General features: G+C 51.2%; 1 protein-coding gene across 1 annotated transcript in view; it reads left to right on the top strand.

Moving 5' to 3' along the window:
- The first annotated feature begins 7,576 nt into the window (after positions 1-7,576).
- LOC115468777 (CD59 glycoprotein-like) overlaps positions 7,577-17,602 on the top strand; it is a 30,537-nt gene continuing 20,511 nt past the window's right edge. The window contains exon 1 of the mRNA XM_030200756.1: positions 7,577-7,685. The gene's annotated coding sequence lies outside the window, so the exon portion shown is untranslated. The remainder of the gene's footprint in view (positions 7,686-17,602) is intronic.

The raw sequence follows: 17,602 nt of genomic DNA, 5'->3' as shown, positions 1-17,602 counted from the left end.
AACAAAATCTACTCTGTCTAGGTGGATAGCTAAGTGTGTGTCCTTTTGCTATCAGTAGACTTATGAGCCACAATCTGCAGACATTCCACGTCACAGCATACCACCTCCCTCCTGTCTGTGGCAACTTCTATAGCACTCCTACATCATGCAACTCGGTTGGATATCTATTGAGTAGCAACGTGGTCATCTATGCACACCTTTACAAAGCACTATTGCATAGATCAGTGGTTCCCAAACCTGGTACTGTAGGCACCCCAGCCAGGCAGGTTTTCAGTATATCCACAATGAATATTCATGAGAGAGATTTGCATGCAGTGGAGGCTGTGCATGCAGATCTCTCTCAAACATATTCATTGTGGGTATCCTGAAAACCTGACTGGCTGGGGTGCCTCTAGGACCAGGTTTGGGAACCACTGGCACAGATGATGCATCAGCGGCTGACACATTGGGAGATTGGTTCTATCATCGTCCTTGTGAGGCACCAACTCACCTCCTCCACCAATTTTTATACCTTTACATTTAAGTCTGTATTTAACTTGTTACTCTGAATTCTTTCTTTTAGCTTGAGAATCTTCAGCTGTGTGGCTAAATGCTCACATTGTCCATGGAGTAAAAGAAGTTGCTTACCTGTACGGGTAGTTCTCCTTGGATAGTTGATCATCTAGCCACACAGGGCCACCCTTGTTGCCAGCTTGACTATTAACTAAGTTGGCAGCAGGGCCTAGGTCCAGCCACTTTTGCTCAAGGCCCGCCTTAACTAGCCCCAACCCAACATCCCTCACTGCCTTTTCTCCTGCGGGTCTGGCCATCCAGGAGAGTTGCCTGCCTCAAATTCTGCTCCTCCCCGCCACTGCCTCGGTCCCTGCAGTATTTTTTTTTGGCCCGTTGCTGGCAGTGCTGTGATTCACACAGGCAGCTCCGCTCCCATCTTCCACGTCCATCTGGCCCTAGGTAAATAGGAAGTGCAGAGAGGGCTGGATGGACGCGGCAAAGGGGAGCGGAGCTGCCTGTGTGAATTGCAGTGCTGCCGGCGATGGGCCAAAAAAGAATGCTTCAGGGACTGAGGCAGCGGCGGGGAGGAGCAGAATTTGAGGCAGGCAACACTCCCGGACAGCCAGACCCGGAGCCGTGGGAGAAAAGGAAGTGAGGGTGTTGGATTGGGGCAGGATGAATTGGAGGAAGGCAGAAGTGCTGCACTTGGGGGGGGGGGGGATAGTGCTGCTGGACTTGTGGGAGGAAGGGGATTGGAGGGAAGGGAGTGAGCTGCTGGATGTGGGAGGAAGAGGAGGAGGGGACTGAATGGAAGGGAGAGAGTTGCTGGAGGTGGGAGGAAAAGGAGGAGGGGATCTGGATGGAATCTTCTGGCCAGGGGAGGGAGAGGAGGAAGGGGCTGGAGAGAAGGGAGAGAGCTGCTGGGCAAGGGAGGAAGAGGAAGAAGGGACTGGAGGGAAGGGAGAGATCTGGTGGACTTCAGAGGAAGAGGGGGCTGGAGGGAAGGAAGACAGCTGCTGAACTGGGAGAAATAGGAGGAGGAGACTGGATGGAAGGGAGAGAACTGCTGGAGGAAGAGGAGGAGGGGATCTGGATGGAAGGGAGAGAGCTGCTGGACTTCAGAGGAAAAGGGGGCTGGAGGGAAGGAAGACATTTGCTGGACTGGGAGAAAGAGGAGGGGGAGACTGGAAGGGAGAGAGCTGCTGGAGGAAGAGGAGGAGGGGATCTGGATGGAAGGGAGATAGCTGCTGGATGTGGGAGCAAGAGGGGGATGGAGGGAAGGGAGAGAGCTGCTGGACATGGGAGGGACAGGAAACTGGAGGGAAGGGAGAGAACTGCTGGTACAGCACAAGGAGGGAGGGAAGGGAAATAGAGATACTAGACCAAGGAGATGAAGGAAAAAGAACAAATACTAAACCTACAGTGTGAGGGAGGAAGGGAGGGCGGGGTGGGTGGGCAGGCAGGGAAACAAGCAACCAAACCAGATGCTGTAAAGGGGAGGGAGTGAGAGGGACAAAAGTTGAATGGGGTAGGGTCAGAGAGGGTAGAGATATATTGGCACTGGGAACGAAGACAGAGGAGAAGCTGGACTGAGAAATATAGGGACACAGAGAAAGGGAGATACTAAACATGGAGGAAGATAGAGGTACAGAGATGGAAGAAAATGGATAGTGGACATGGAGAGAGAGAGTAGAACTATCAAATGGACATGAGACCTTGGTGAGTGAGTTAAGAGAAGGATGTAGAAACCAGAGCCTGGGAACAACATGACTTGAAAAATAAAATGAGCAGACAAAATGTAGAAAAAAATAATTTTATTTTTCTATTTTGTGACTAGAATATGTCAGATTTAAAAAATGTACATCCTGCTAGATATGGCTGGGGCCCAAGGCAGAAATTTGGGAGGGGACACAAAAGCTTACTAACAGGCTGCACCTTCTTCAGCTTCCAGCTGGCCTGGGGTTCTCTCTGGCTAGGGGGCCAAACGCAGTTGCCCTAGTTGTATCTCCCCTAACACTGTCTCTTGCATGTGATTTTGAACGGTATAGGAGAAAATGCATCTCTTTGTATTTCTCTGTGCTGTGCTAAATGCAAGGTCTGGCCTCTTGGGATTTTGATTTAATTTGTTTATGGTTTGTGGTCACTTATTCTGTATTTGTGTTGTGTGTGTGTGTGTGTGTGTGACCAACGTATTCTGTGAGCATCAGTTTTCTGTGTAGTATTCTATAGTACTTTGGCTTCTTCAGTTTTCTTGATAGATGTATTGATATATTAGGGCCCCGCTGCAGTGGCGTTCCTAGGGTGGCTGACACCCGGGCGGATTGCCGATGAGCCCCCTATTCCTCTCTCAAGCCCCCTCTACTCTAGTAGCCAGTCAGGTGCCTGATTTTAGGCACCATTTCCAGCACATGCAGTTTGCTGCAGCTTTAAAGGACATCATTGATCATTGATCTTGCATGTTCCTGCTTCCCAGCAACACTAGCACCTACCCTTGTGGCCCCCACACACCGGCTCCTGCCTCCAAGTGACTCACTGCATCACAGGCACTGCTATGCTGAGCCCTACATTTTCAAGCTACCTCCCACAAACGACCTCCTTGACTGAGCCGTGAAGAGCCCCGCCCACAGCTGCACAGCACAATCAGACAGACACACAGCATGAAGAGCACCACTCACGAGGCGCAGGAGCTGTAAAGTGGTCAAGTGAGCCCGCCGGCACCATAATCTCTGAATTCTTTTCTTTCTGATCGTCAGATGAAATAACTTGAGCCGCCATAGCAGCACACACTGCTGCGCAGCTGCTAGTTAGCCAAGAAGGAAGCCTCTCCCGTGCGGAGCTGGTGCAGGTCAGGCATTTGCATCATCTTTAATCAGGAGCGCTTTGAGAGCAGGGGCGTAGCTACTATGGGGCCACGGGGGCCTGGGCCCCCGTAGATTTGGCCCTGGACCCCCTGCTGATGACTCTCTCAACCCCCCTCCCACCGCCAACCTGCCAGCAACCCACCGTCGCCGTCTGCTACCTTACAGGATGTCAGACTCAGAAACCAAATGAAGGAAGACTTCGGCTGGTAGGGGTTGAGGTCCCCCGCCAGGCTCCAGCAAAGGTAGGCAATGGTGGGTGGGTGGGCGGGCAGGGGGGGTCAAGAGGGTCGTCGGCAGGGGGGGGTCAAAGTTGTTGGTGGTGGTGGTGCTGGCGGGGGGTGTTGGCAATGGTGGCGGGGGGGGGGGGGTCGGTGGCACCAGGGGGGCTAAAATGTGCCCCCTCACCTCGGGCTCTGGACCCCCCCCCCCCCCAGCTAAGCCCCTGTAAAATAAGAGATCTCCTGAAGAAGCTGGACAGTGGGACTGCCTGAGAGGTGTGTTCAATAATTATACTACCAGAGGCGGAAGGTTGGGTAAAACGCAGAGAGCTCTTTGGAGTTTTTCTGTCACAGAGGTGGGATGCAATGACGGCTGCGCGGGGGGGGGGGGGGGGAGTGGAAATAGAGATTAACCAAATTGGCTTCCTTAGATAGGCTCACTTCCACTCCAGTCTATTGCACCTCTTTGTTTAACTTTCTAAAAAATTTGTGCAGCGCTGGGTTATGGCTGGTGATCGCTGCATACTGTAAGCAGTAGCGGCCGTGAAAACAAAGAAGCGCTCCTTCTGTCATTAATAGGCAGATGCACTAAAGCTTAATGAGCCTATAATGACCCTCCAACGAGGAAAATTTGATCCGTTGCATGCATCAAAGGGCTTTTACTGAGGAAGCCAGCAGCTAACGAAAACGGAATGGAGATGAGCAATTAGTGTGAAAACCCCATTGAAACAACATGCACTAACCTTTTCCGATTGCCTTTACGCAGGAAAAAGGCAGGAAATCTAACGAGAGGTCTGGACCTCTCGTTAGGACAGCTCTGTGCCAGGAAAAATAGTAAAGTGAAAAAACAAACAAACTGTGAGCCAATCCCAGCGCATTAGCAGAGCTAATAGCGCTGTGATTGGTCAAAAGGAAACTGAAAGACACAATCCATAAACAGAAGCCTCTACAAGCCCCAAGGAGTTCAAAAATATTTTTTTTCTAGGCATGCATCCCCGTCCTCAGACTGCACGGGCAAGAAGAAAAGCAAACGTACCTTTAGCAGCCCCGGCCCCCCTCCCTTCCTCACTACTCTGTCCCAAGAAAACCGAAGCTTAGAGCAATTCTGAACTGTTCTGTGTTGTGATTTTTTTACATTTTGCCCAGCCCAAACGGGTCGCTAGAGCCCGACTCGGATCTAACACAGAAGTGTCTCCCCTCAGCTCCGCCTCCCGACATCCTCCGCCCTGTGCCCCGCCCCCTCTTGGGGTCGTCGCCGCCATTCCCCTCCTCCATCGGGCCCCCCTCCCTCTTACCGGACCCGTGCAGCGCCTCTCTCCTCTGTCCGAAGGCGCTGCACGGGCAAGAAGAAAGCTGATGCCTGCCTTCACCCAGCTTCGGTCGCGCGTCTCTCTCCTCCTGCGCCCGCCCCTGTCTGATGTCAGTAACCTACGTAGGTTACCGACGTCAGACAGGGGCGGGCCCAGGAGGAGAGAGACGCGCGACCGAAGCTGGGTGAAGGCAGGCATCAGCTTTCTCTTGCTCGTGCAGCGCCTTTGGACAGAGGAGAGAGGCGCTGCACGGGCCCGGTAAGAGGGAGGGGGGCCCGATGGAGGAGGGAATGGCGGCGACGACCCCAAGAGGGGGCGGGACACAGGGCGGAGGATGTCGGGAGACGGAGCTGAGGGGAGACAGAGTAGTGAGGAAGGGAGGGGGGCCGGGGCTGCTAAAGGTACGTTTGCTTTTCTTCTTGCTTTTTAATTTAGAATGCAGGGGGAAGTGGGGCAGGGGGGAACGGCGACCACGGGTGGGGGGGGGGGGGGGTCAAGGACGGCCATACAGGACGCTCCTGACGAGCGCCTTTGCCCCCTCCCGACCCTTTTTTTTAATTTTTATTTTTATTTGGGAGCCATGTGCTTGTGTTTTGACTGTGTTTTGACTGTTTGTGGCATGCGCAGAGCAGCTAACATAACGCTTGGCTGCTCTGCGCATGATTTGGGGGCCGATTAACGATGTGTATTGTGATTCTTTGATACATTGTACGTTTCAATACCGATCTCAGCATGTGTGACTTTTTTTTTTGGTGCATTCTTCGTTATTTTAAAATCGTTAGGGACTTTAACGATTTAGATTTTTTTACGTTTGGTTGCTGCATCATCTGCCTCTAAACCTTGGGGTAGATGCATCAAGCAAACGTAAAAAAATCAAAATCGTTAAAGGCCCTAATGATTTTTAAAAAACGAAGAATGCACCAAAAAAAAAAGTCACACATGCTCAGATCGGTATAGAAACGTACAATGTATCAAAGAATCACAATACACATCGTTAATCGGCCCCCAAATCATGCGCAGAGCAGCCAAGCGTTATGTTAGCTGCTCTGCGCATGCCACAAACAGTCAAAACACAGTCAAATCAAAAGCACATGGCTCCCAAATCAAAACAAAAATTTAAAAAAAGGGTCGGGAGGGGGCAAGGGCGCTCATCAGGAGCGTCCTGTACGGACGGCCTTGCCCCCCCCCCGCTGCTCCCCACTTTCCGCCGCTCCCCCCACCCCGAAAAAGCAAATTCAAGCAGCTCCTGCCCCCCTCCCTTCCTCACTACTCTCTCACCTCCGCTCCGCCTCCCGACATCCTCCGTCCTGTGCCCCGCCCCCTTTTGGGGTCGTCGCCGCCATTCCCCTCCTCCATCGGGCCCCCCTCCCTCTTACCGGGCCCGTGCAGCGCCTCTCTCCTCTGTCCGAAGGCGCTGCACGGGCAAGAAGAAAGCCTGATGCCTGCCTTCGCCCAGCTTCGATGGCGCGTCTTTCTCCTGCTGGGCCCGCCCCTGTCTGACGTCTGACGTCTGACGTCAGACAGGGGCGGGCCCAGCAGGAGAAAGACGCGCCATCGAAGCTGGGCGAAGGCAGGCATCAGGCTTTCTTCTTGCCCGTGCAGCGCCTTCGGACAGAGGGAGAGGCGCTGCACGGGCCCGGTAAGAGGGAGGGGGGCCCGATGGAGGAGGGGAATGGCGGCGACGACCCAAAAGGGGCGGGGCACAGGACGGAGGATGTCGGGAGGCGGAGCTGAGGTGAGAGAGTAGTGAGGAAGGGAGGGGGGCAGGAGCTGCTCGAATTTTGCTTTTTCGGGGTGGGGGGGAGCGGCGGAAAGTGGGGAGCAGGGCTGCTTGAATTTTGCTTTTTCGGGGTGGGGGGAGCGGCGGAAAGTGGGGAGCAGCGGGGGGGGGGGCAAGGCCGTCCGTACAGAACGCTCCTGATGAGCGCCCTTGCCCCCTCCCGACCCTTTTTTTAATTTTTATTTATTTATGTTTTTCTGACGTCCTTTGGACCAATCACAGCGCTTTTAGCTCTGCTAATGCGCTGGGATTGGCTCAAAGTTTGTTTATTTTTTCTCTTAATGATTTTTCCTGGCACAGAGCTGTCCTAACGAGAGGTCCAGACCTCTCGTTAGATTTCCTGCCTTTTTCCTGCGTAAAGGCAATCGGAAAAGGTTAGTGCATGTCGTTTCAATGGGGTTTTCACACTAATTGCTCATCTCCATTCCGTTTTCGTTAGCTGCTGGCTTCCTCGGTAAAAGCCCTTTGATGCATGCAACGGATCAAATTTTCCTCGTTGGAGAGTCATTAAAGGCTCATTTAGCTTTAGTGCATCTGCCCCCTTGTTTTAAGCTTGAGAACGCCAGATCCGCCAGGTTACGCCCCCAGGCCAAGATTGGTAAGGAAATAGGAAGATCCCGAGAGAATAATCCTCAGCGTTAAAAACTTCAGCTGTCTTCTTCTAAAAACATTTATTTTGGAGGATATATGTAAAATGTCCATATGTAAACAACTGGGCAAAGAAAAAAATGAACTTTTAACGGTTTTTAAATCGAATCCGGGAGGATCCTGCTGTATCCGTCTTTTACCTTTTGCCCACAGAGGTCACTTCAGCTGTGTGGCTAGATGATGACACAACTGTCCACGAGTACTGCCCCTCCTCCCCCTCGGTGGTTCTTCCCGGACTCCGCCTTCTGGTTCTGGAAGTGCCCCGCCCCCTCGGTAGTTCTTCCCACAACGCGCCTTCATGTGGACGTGCTCCTTCCCCCTTAGCGGTTCTGTCTGCTTTTAATTCTGGAGAAGAGGAAGCTCCACGAGCAGCCGGGTAAGAGGGAGGAAGCCGGGGGCATCGCTCCTAGGAATGAGCGGATTCGGGGGTGGGTGGCTCGGTCGCGCTTCTCTTACTGCTGCCGGCTTTCGGCCTCCGACTATCCCATTCCGTTACGGATCCCGCAGTCGGTTTCAATCTGTGTCCGGTGACGTGGACCCTTCCTCTCGCTCTCCCGTTACCTATTTCGCCAGTTCCAATGCGCTTTTCTCCGTTACATTGGGGGGGGGGGGGGGGGGGATGCTTTGGCTCTGTTGCCACCGCTCATCATTAGGTTTCGTGCTGCAGTAACTTGTGTGGATTATAACATTCTAATACATTTAGTTGCGTGTGTTTTGTATATTTGTTTTTCGGGGCTTGAGAAAGGAGTGCAATCACCTCACCGCTCTGACTTTCAGATAAGCTCGACAGCGACTAGCTATAAGAATTTAGCTGCAGTTACAGGCTATATAGGTGAAGCTTCACTCACAGGGTTGGATGTGTTTTTATTATATATGCTTCCTATATTCAGAATATTTGAGAATTTTTACAACATCCTGTGGGATGATTGTCATTAGATCTGTCAGTGTTTGGATCCTTCCTCCAAAGATACCACATAAATGTCAGACAGCTTCATGACCATCTGATCCTTCAAAGGATGCATAAATATATTTAACTGTAAAGAAGACAAGCATTGATATATGTTTGCAGCTGGTCCTCAGTGCAGATAGGATCCTCTCAATGCACACAGATGGTCACCTCTCTTCTGTCCTTTCTGGGTGGAGTCTACATGACTGTGAAGCCCACGGACAGGGCCATGCCTAGGGTCTCTGGTGCCCCCCTGCAGACTATCAGTTGGCGCCCCCCTCCCCCGTGGCACAAGATGCAAAGGAAATAGGAGCTGAAAGATGGAGTGCATCTTTGTGGGATTGCTGAACAAATAGAGGGTTTACAACCACTTAGCTTTTCGTGCTTTCATCATAGGCGTAGTTTGACTGTTTCATTTGGGGGGGGCAAAGAATGGGCGGAGCATATTAGCATATCATTTGCATATATACATATGCAAATGAATATGCTAATGTGGAGGAAGGAATTGAAATTTACAGGCAAAATATCACAGATGCACATTTCAAAAAGCTGACACATTTCAATTAATAAATTATGAATAAAATACTTTTATCTACCTTTGTTGTCTGATCATTTAGTTTTTCTATTCGCTTTGGTCCCAGTGTCTTCTGTTTTATGCAGTGTCTTCTTTCCAGTAGGCTTCCCTCTGCTCCCCACCCTCCCAGTCCCATCCATCTCTTGCTCCTTCCCTCTGCTCCCCACCCCTCGCAGTCCCATCCATCTCTTGCTCCTTCCTTCTGCTCCCCACCCCTCCCAGTCCCCATCCATCTCTTGCTCCTTCCCTCTGCTGTGCCTTACCTCTCCCAATCCCATCCATCTCCTGGTCCATCCCTCTGCTCCCCACCCCTCGCAGTCCCATCCATCTCTTGCTCCTTCCCTCTGCTCCCCACCCCTCGCAGTCCCATCCATCTCTTGCTCCTTCCTTCTGCTCCCCACCCCTCGCAGTCCCATCCATCTCTTGCTCCTTCCCTCTGCTCCCCACCCCTCCCAGTCCCATCCATCTCTTGCTCCTTCCCTCTGCTCCCCACCCCTCCCAGTCCCATCCATCTTCTGTTCCTTCCCTCTGCTGTGCCTGACCTCTCCCAATCCCATCCATCTCCTGGTCCATCCCTCTGCTCCCCACCCCTCCCAGTCCCATCCATCTCTTGCTCCTTCCCTCTGCTCCCCACCCCTCCCAGTACCATCCATCTTCTCTCTGCTCCCCCCCCCCCCCCCCCGCGAGGTCCAAGATGGTGACTCCATTTACCCCCTCTCTTCCTCCCTCCCTCCGGCGCAGGCAACAGTCTTCAGCTTTTCAGCGTTCCTGGCAGCGGTAGCGATGTACACGCTGCCTTCGGTCTGCCCCGGAAGCCTTCTCTTCAAGTTCCTGTTCCCACCTATGCGGGAACAGGAACTTGAAGAGAAGGCTTCAGGGCAGAGCCGAAGGCAGTGTGTACAACGCTACCGCTGCCAGGAACGCTGGAAAAGACTGCTGCCTGCGGCGGAGGGAGGGAGGGAGGAAGAGAGAGGGGTAGACGGACACGCTCCTCTCCGTCCGCTACTCTGCTTGGCTTCCCTGCCCTCTCTGTCTGCGTCCCGCCTTCCTCTGACGTCAGAGGAAGGCGGGACGCAGACAGAGAGAGCAGGGAAGCCAAGCGGATGGAGAGGAGCGCGTGCGTGCATGTGGTTTTTTTTTAACTAATGGCGCGGCGGCGCCTCGTCGTTTGGGGGGGCATTGGCCCCCCCCCCCCCCCCCCCCCCCAGTCTACGCCTATATGCTTTCATGTTCACGAAATTAGTAATTAAATCTTTCATATCTAACTGGGCACATATATCATTCTCAATAGCAATCATGGCAAGGCTTACAAGCCTTTCTTGCGAAATACTTGATCACAAATAATCCTATATAATAATTCTCACCTCCAACAGGATGTGCCTGGGACTGTGCCTCCCTCGGAGGTGGTCTGCTAGGCAGGCACGCAGTAACGTCAGTGACAGCTGATACCAAAGCAAGGGGAGGAATAGGGTACTCCTCCCCATATGTTACAGCCCACTGCACCCCCTTCTGCAACCCAGTCGACCCCCCTTCTCGGCGAAAACCGTCCCCCGCCGCCGTCCAGTACCTGTGCTGACAGGGGACCCCAACCCCCATCAGCCGAAGTCCTCTGCTGCCCTTCGCGCCGTTGCTTCTTCAATGATCTTCGGTTCAAGTTCCTCTGCATGCATCTGATGTCAGATGCACGCAGAGCAACTTGGACACAAAATCATTGAAGAAGCAACACCTTGAAGGCCAGCACAGGACTTCTGCTGATGGGGGTTGGGGTCCCCTGTCAGCACAGGTACTGGATGGCAGCGGGGGACGGTTTTCGCCGAGAAGGGAGGTCGACTGGGTCGCGGAAAGGGGGGGTGAAAACGGAGGGACGGCAGAGTCTGAAACAGGGAGGGTGGGGGATGGCCTTGCTAGCGCCCGTTTCCTTCCCTTTTGAAACGGGTATTTTTTACTAGTTTTTTATGATTTTTAACCGTGAAAATGATCGCTCACCACTTGCCACACTGACAGGAATTGTCAGCAATATTCTTAGAAACAAATTGCTATACATTGCAAAATAAGATAGCAGATGTAAATTCTCAAAGTGGACATATTCCAAACACTAAAATGAAAATAAATGATTTTTTCTCTACCTTTGTTGTCTGGTGACTTTCTTTTTCTGATCATTGATAAGTCTCTGACTCTAAAGTTTAGCAATTTCATTAAAGCAAAATATATTTCACATATCACAGACTCTTCCTATCTAAGGAGAATCTTTTATATAAAAACAAACACCAACAAAAACAATCAGATTTTCACTTACCAGCTCTTCTACACTACACGTCAGCTAAAAGCTTCCTCTGAAACTACTGTTTGAACCATCAGCCAATGAAATGGCTTTTAGCTGTAGCTATCCGGTTACCTATAATTATGCAAACATCATTGCAGTCATGCCCTCCTCTGGTGTACAAGCTCAGAGAAAAAAAAACAAAACTTGAACCACTTACAGGTTTTAACAATTACACTATTTAGTTTTTATTTCTCCCCAGTCTCACTTGCACACCTCCCTCCAAACCTGGCTGTTCTCTTTAATTTGCATGTTGTTCAAGCTCACCCTGAATGAGGAGTTCGTCCCACACCAAAGACATAAATAGCACTGGTTGTATTCTTGCAAACAACTTCAGCAGAGTCTGCCTGCCTCAGTGAGCATTGTGGTTGAAGAGGGGAGGGCAGGGGAGAGAGGAGAATCACAGCTTCAGGTAAAACATTTTGCAAGTGAGCTGACCTCAGGAAACGGTAGGTGCCCTCCAGAGGTCGGCACCCCCCTGCGTTGCTTACCCCGCTTACTGTGTTGGCACGGCCCTGCCCACGGACCACTGACTTTGAACACTATTCTTTAGAAAGCTAAAAGTGCTTCATAGGTTGAGGTTACAGTGTTAAAACCAGCTGAGTATTAACAATTCTACATCAGGTGTAGGATCTGAGCTGTTTGTGCTCCTAGAAAATATTATATTTGAATTAACCACTTTACTGACTGCTAGGTAGGGAAGGTCAGAAGTGGATACTCCTTGGATTTGACATTGTGCTGTAACTGTCTTTTAAGTCTGCAGTGGTAATGAACCTTTTATGTAAATGTGTTTAGATCAGCCTCCCAAAAAGCCACCCAGGGTGTTGTGTAATAAAAATATAGAATACAAACATTAAACACCAAATGATAAAGCATATTAACAAACAGCGCTCATTTGTTGCCATTTTCCCAGTAACATCTCCACGGAATCCAGGTAAACTTACATATACTGTCTGGAGGAGTGGCCTAGTGGTTAGGGTGGTGGACTTTGGTCCTGGGGAACTGAGGAATTGAGTTGATTCCCACTTCAGGCACAGGCAGCTCCTTGTGACTCTGGGCAAGTCACTTAACCCTCCATTGCCCCAGGTACAAATAAGTACCTGTATACAATATGTAAGCTGCATTGAGCCTGCCATGAGTGGGAAAGCGCGGGGTACAAATGTAATAAAAAAATATATATATTGAGTAAGCAATTTTGTATGTCCATTTTCTGTGAGAAAAGCACTCAACTGTGCAAAAGCTTATAAACATTGTACTGAATGTATGTGAATGTTGTAAGCCTTACATTTACAAAGCATGTAACAGCCATTTGTTGTCTTTGTTGAATTCAGGGCCTGAGAAAGGAGGAAGACATCAGACTAGCTGCTTCATGTGGCAACAGTAATGTGCATGTTGTGGTGTTTAGAAACTAAATGTCATGTTTCGGTGTCAAGCAGCTAAACTGACCGTATTCCCCTCCCTCAAAAACTGACATTTTAAATCTAGAATAACAATGGTCCTGTCCCGTCTGTGGCCGTGCCAACCCTCAGACTTACCCTGTTTCTGGGAGTCAGTGTCTGTGCTGGCTTCTGCTTGTCTCTGTGTCTGTCTTAGGTTCTCTCTGGCTCTGTGTGCTGATTGCCTTACTGGACCTCACCTGTGTGGGCTATGCCTCTTCCAAGATGGCTGCCGCCTCTTCCTCTTTGCCAGTATCCAAGATGGCTCCCGCTGTTCCTTCCTATGGGCTGACTGCTCTGAGTGTCAAGCCTCTGTTTGGTTGCAAGGTGATTGCTGCAGCTGTGGCTCTGGTGTTGAAAGGCTTTATTAATCACTTGGAGACTACAGTCCTGGCCTTTGCATCTCATCTAAAGGTCCTGGTGTATAGAGTGCTCTGTACACAGTTTCAGTGTTTGCTCTGTGTGAGTTTCTATGTTTGTTTAGACTAGCTAGCTTAGGCACCGTGTGGCTTGTAGCCTGTGTATAGCTTTGCTAGTGCTCTGTGTTTGTGTAGACTAGCTAGCTTAGGCACCGTGTGGCTTGTAGCCTGTGCATAGCTCTGCTAGTTCTCTGTGTTTGTTTCCAGTGCATGACTAGTCAGCTTAGGCACCGTCTGGCTTGTAGCCTGTGCATAGCTCTGCTAGTTCTCTGTGTTTGTTTCCAGTGCATGACTAGTCAGCTTAGGCACCGTCTGGCTTGTAGCCTGTGCATAGCTCTGCTAGTTCTCTGTGTTTGTTTCCAGTGCATGACTAGTCAGCTTAGGCACCGTCTGGCTTGTAGCCTGTGCATAGCTCTGCTAGTTCTCTGTGTGTGTTTCCAGTGCATGACTAGTTAGCTTAGGCACCGTCTGGCTTGTAGCCTGTGCATAGCTCTGCTAGTTCTCTGTGCTTGTTCCTAGTGTTGGACTAGCCGCCCTTGCTAGCCACTATCCCAAGACTGTGTTTGTTCCTAGTGTTAGACTAGCCGCCCTTGCTAGCCACTATCCCAAGACTGTGATTGTTCCTAGTGTAGACTAGCCAGCTTAGGCACCATCTGGCTTGTAGCCTGTGCATAGCTCTGCTAGTTCTCTGTGTTTGTTCCTAGTGCAGACTAGCCAGCTTAGGCACCGTCTGGCTTGTAGCCTGTGCATAGCTCTGCTAGTTCTCTGTGTTTGTTCCTAGTGCAGACTAGCCAGCTTAGGCACCGTCTGGCTTGTAGCCTGTGCATAGCTTTGCTAGTTCCCTGGGTTTGTTCCTAATACTTGACTAGCCAGCTTAGGCCACCGTGTGGCTTGTAGCCTGTGTAAAGCTTTGCTAGTGTCTGTGTTGTTTCCAGTGCAGACTTGTTAGCTTGGGCACAGCTTAGTTGTTAGCTGGTGTATAGCCTTCCAAGTCTCCTGAGTTTGCTCTGTGTATGTTCCTGTGTATGACTGGTTTGCCTAGGTATAGCGTTCCTATTAGCCTGGGTACAGTTACTAGTCATTGTGTTGATTCCTGCCGACTGCCAGAGCCCGGACAGTCCCTGCTTGTCTGCCTTGCCTTCGCCTAGGTGCCAGGGGGCACTCCTGGATCGTCATTCCTGCTGTTCCTGTAAGTCCTACCGGCTGCCAGAACCTTAGGCTCAACCCTCGGGGAAAGCAGTCAAGTGTAGGTGAAGCCTAGGTCCAGGGTGTTCCAGTTCCGCGGGTTCCGCTCCAGTGTGTTCCAGTCCAGCGGGTTTCACTCCTGTATGTTCCAGTCCAGTGGGGCCACTCCAGTGTGTCCAGTCCAGCGGGCCCCACTCCAGTGCGCACCCGTCCGGTGCGTTCCAGTTCCGAGTGTTCCGGTGTAGCACTCCAGTCCGGAGTTCCGGTCCAGTCTTGTTTCCTCTCTACCTGGAAGGTGATTTTGCCTGCCACTGCCGCTCCACGGTAGTGGCCTATGGACTCACAAACCCCGCGCTCCCGGGGAAGAAGCCTGAAGGTATGCCAAGGTCCTCGAGAGCGCGGCAAGCGCGAGAGACGCGACAGGATGCAAAGGCCATGAGTTCGGCGAGATCATCAGTCCAGGTGGGCTTCATGCCCATAAGTTCGTGCCCTATGGACAATCCGAGGGGAAATTCTGATTTTTTTTTTTTTATTCCAAGGACAGCCTAGTTTCTTTTTTGGATCCCTATTTAAGGCTATGGGAGTACCGAAAGGAACTTCTGTCGAATCCAGCCTTTAAGGCTACTCCTGAAGCAGCAGCGGAAAGAAAGCGTGTCTACTGGAGTCTGGTCCACTATAACCCAGTTTCTGACATGGATTTGGCTATCACACTCTGCGAGTACCGCCTCAGACTTCTGGAAAAACCCAGCTCTGCGGGATACTCCGGAGGCCGAGATCGAAAGAAGACGCCGGGGACTTCCTCCGCTCGAGCCACCTCAGCCGAGCAGTCGGTCGTCCTATGGTGGGTTCGCTCTTCTTTACGACCCCAGTCCACCTGTGTCGAGTCCAGTTCGAGGAGGGAGTCCAGTGGAACCTCCAGCTAAGCCGCTGAGTTCGGGCCGAGGGACGGTCCTGACCATGTCTGTGAAGACGGGCCGAGTGAGGCGTCGGACCAAGCCCCTGACCCCAGTTCAAGTAGCGCTGCCTCCTAAGCCACTGAGTCCAGTCCAGGGGATGCTTCATACTGAACCTCCAATTCCAGTCCAAGTAACGAGGAAGCTTAAGTCTCCGAGACCAGTCCGAGGAAGGCGTTCGATGGAGCCTCGGATTCCTATGCAAGTGGCGCTCCAGGTCGAGCCTCCGGTCCTCGTTCAAGTGGCACGCCCCTTGAAGTCTTCGAGTCCAGTCCGAGGAAAGCTTTCGATGGAGCCTCGGATTCCTATGCAAGTGGCGCTCCAGGTCGAGCCTCCGGTCCTCGTTCAAGTGGCACACCCTTTGAAGTCTCCGAGGCCAGTCCGAGGGAAGCTTTCGCTGGAGCCTCGGATTCCTATGCAAGTGGCGCTCCAGGTCGAGCCTCCAGTCCTCGTCCAGGTGGCACGCCCTTTGAAGTCTCCGAGTCCAGTCCGAGGGAAGCTTTCGATGGAGCCTCAGATTCCTGTGCAAGTGGCGCTTCGGGTCGAGCCTCCTGTCCTCCTTCAAATGGCACGCCCCTTGAAGTCTCCGAGGCCAGTCCGAGGGAAGCTTTCGATAAAGCCTCAGTTAAAGTTCCGTCCCTGCCAGGAGGCAGAGGGCGTCCCGAGTTGCAAGTCCAGTCAAGATGCTGAGTCTGGATCGAGTTGCAAGTCCAGTCAAGATGCTGAGTCTGGACCGAGTTGCAAGTCCAGTCCAGATGCTGAGTCTGGACCGAGTTGCAAGTCCAGTCCAGATGCTGAGTCTGGACCGAGTTGCAAGTCCAGTCCAGATGCTGAGTCTGGATCGAGTTGCAAGTCCAGTCCAGATGCTGAGTCTGGATCGAGTTGCAAGTCCAGTCCAGATGCTGAGTCTGGACCGAGTTGCAAGTCCAGTCCAGATGCTGAGTCTGGATCGAGTTGCAAGTCCAGTCCAGATGCTGAGTCTGGATCGAGTTGCAAGTCCAGTCCAGATGCTGAGTCTGCACCGAGTGCAGAGGCCAGCCGAGATATTGAGTCTGCTTTTGAAGATGAGATGACGTTCCAAGGGCACCGTGATAAACTTTGTTCTGATCCTGCCCTGGGGAATATTCCTGAAGCTAAGGCGAGAGAGACGTCCCAGTCCGGGCAGAGGGGTGCGTCCAGCCTTGCAGCTGAATCTCTTCCTAGTTCCAGTTCCGACCAAGATGTTGAGGTCGTCCTAAGTTCCAGTGTCCGTCAGGAGGCTGACCTTCTGCTGAGTTCCCGTGCCAGTCAGGCTCCTGAATCCAGTTCCAGTCAAGGGGTTGAGGCCAGTCCGGGTTCCTATCCCGGCTCCGTGTTGGATGCCAACCCAGGGGCTAGTTCCAGATCCATTTCTGTCCTGGAGTTCCGGTCCAATCTTGTTTCCTCTCTACCTGGAAGGTGATTTTGCCTGCCACTGCCGCTCCACGGTAGTGGCCTATGGACTCACAAACCCCGCGCTCCCGGGGAAGAAGCCTGAAGGCATGCCAAGGTCCTCGAGAGCGCGGCAAGCGCGAGAGACGCGACAGGTTGGACCTTTTTTTCAACCAGAGATTATTAATTGTATTGTATTTTGTGAGATTTAGCCATGCAAAAAAAGTCAGATCTGTCCTGATGGCAACGGAGCATCACACAACTGCAGGATTGTCTAATACAGAAGATTAGTATGTGCATGTTACACATTTGCATCTTAAGAAGTACAAATGAGTCACCCAGCCATCTTCAGAAAGAGGAAGCAAATAGTCATAGTTAGATGATACAATTGAGAAGGAATTGTTGGAAGAGCTGAGAGTAAAACAATGCACTGTCTTGCCCTTTCCCTTCTCTACACCACACCTCTCTACAGGTCAGAAACAACATTATGGGTCATTCCATGCCAAGTGGTCTAAACCTTCCCACCATCATGTCTCCAATTTTGTTCAAATTTTATCTGTTGCGCGAGTCAGGTGTTAAACGAAGTTTCCCAAAATTTGAGGTCTCTAACTGCAATAGTTGCAGATCTAGACCCCTTTTTCTGAAAGGTTGTCAGTCCATGAGCGTGCGACATTTACCAAAATGCCATTTTGGGGGTCTAATAAAATCCAAACACATTTATAAGAATGGCTAAAAAATTCAAATCCTGTACAGTTTTTGATGCTAATTTCGATGAAATACATTTTAACATTATGGATGGAAAATCCAGTCAAACAAGTTGACTCAAAGTGTGCATCAAAATTGGTCGTGACTCATCGGAACATATTTGGACCAATATTCAGACCGTAACAACTTCCATGCAAACAAAGATACGGACTTGAAATTTTGAACAAGCATTATGCTTGTGCTGGACATAATACTGCCAGATTTGCAATTAACCAGCATCTATATAACTGCCCTGCAGGATCTCTTCAAAGTTGGTACTGTCAGCGCAAATGGTAAAATGTACCA

Source organism: Microcaecilia unicolor, chromosome 4 (genome assembly GCF_901765095.1).
Source record: "Microcaecilia unicolor chromosome 4, aMicUni1.1, whole genome shotgun sequence".
NCBI lineage: Eukaryota > Metazoa > Chordata > Amphibia > Gymnophiona > Siphonopidae > Microcaecilia > Microcaecilia unicolor.
This window is presented reverse-complemented; position numbering and strand designations above follow the sequence as displayed.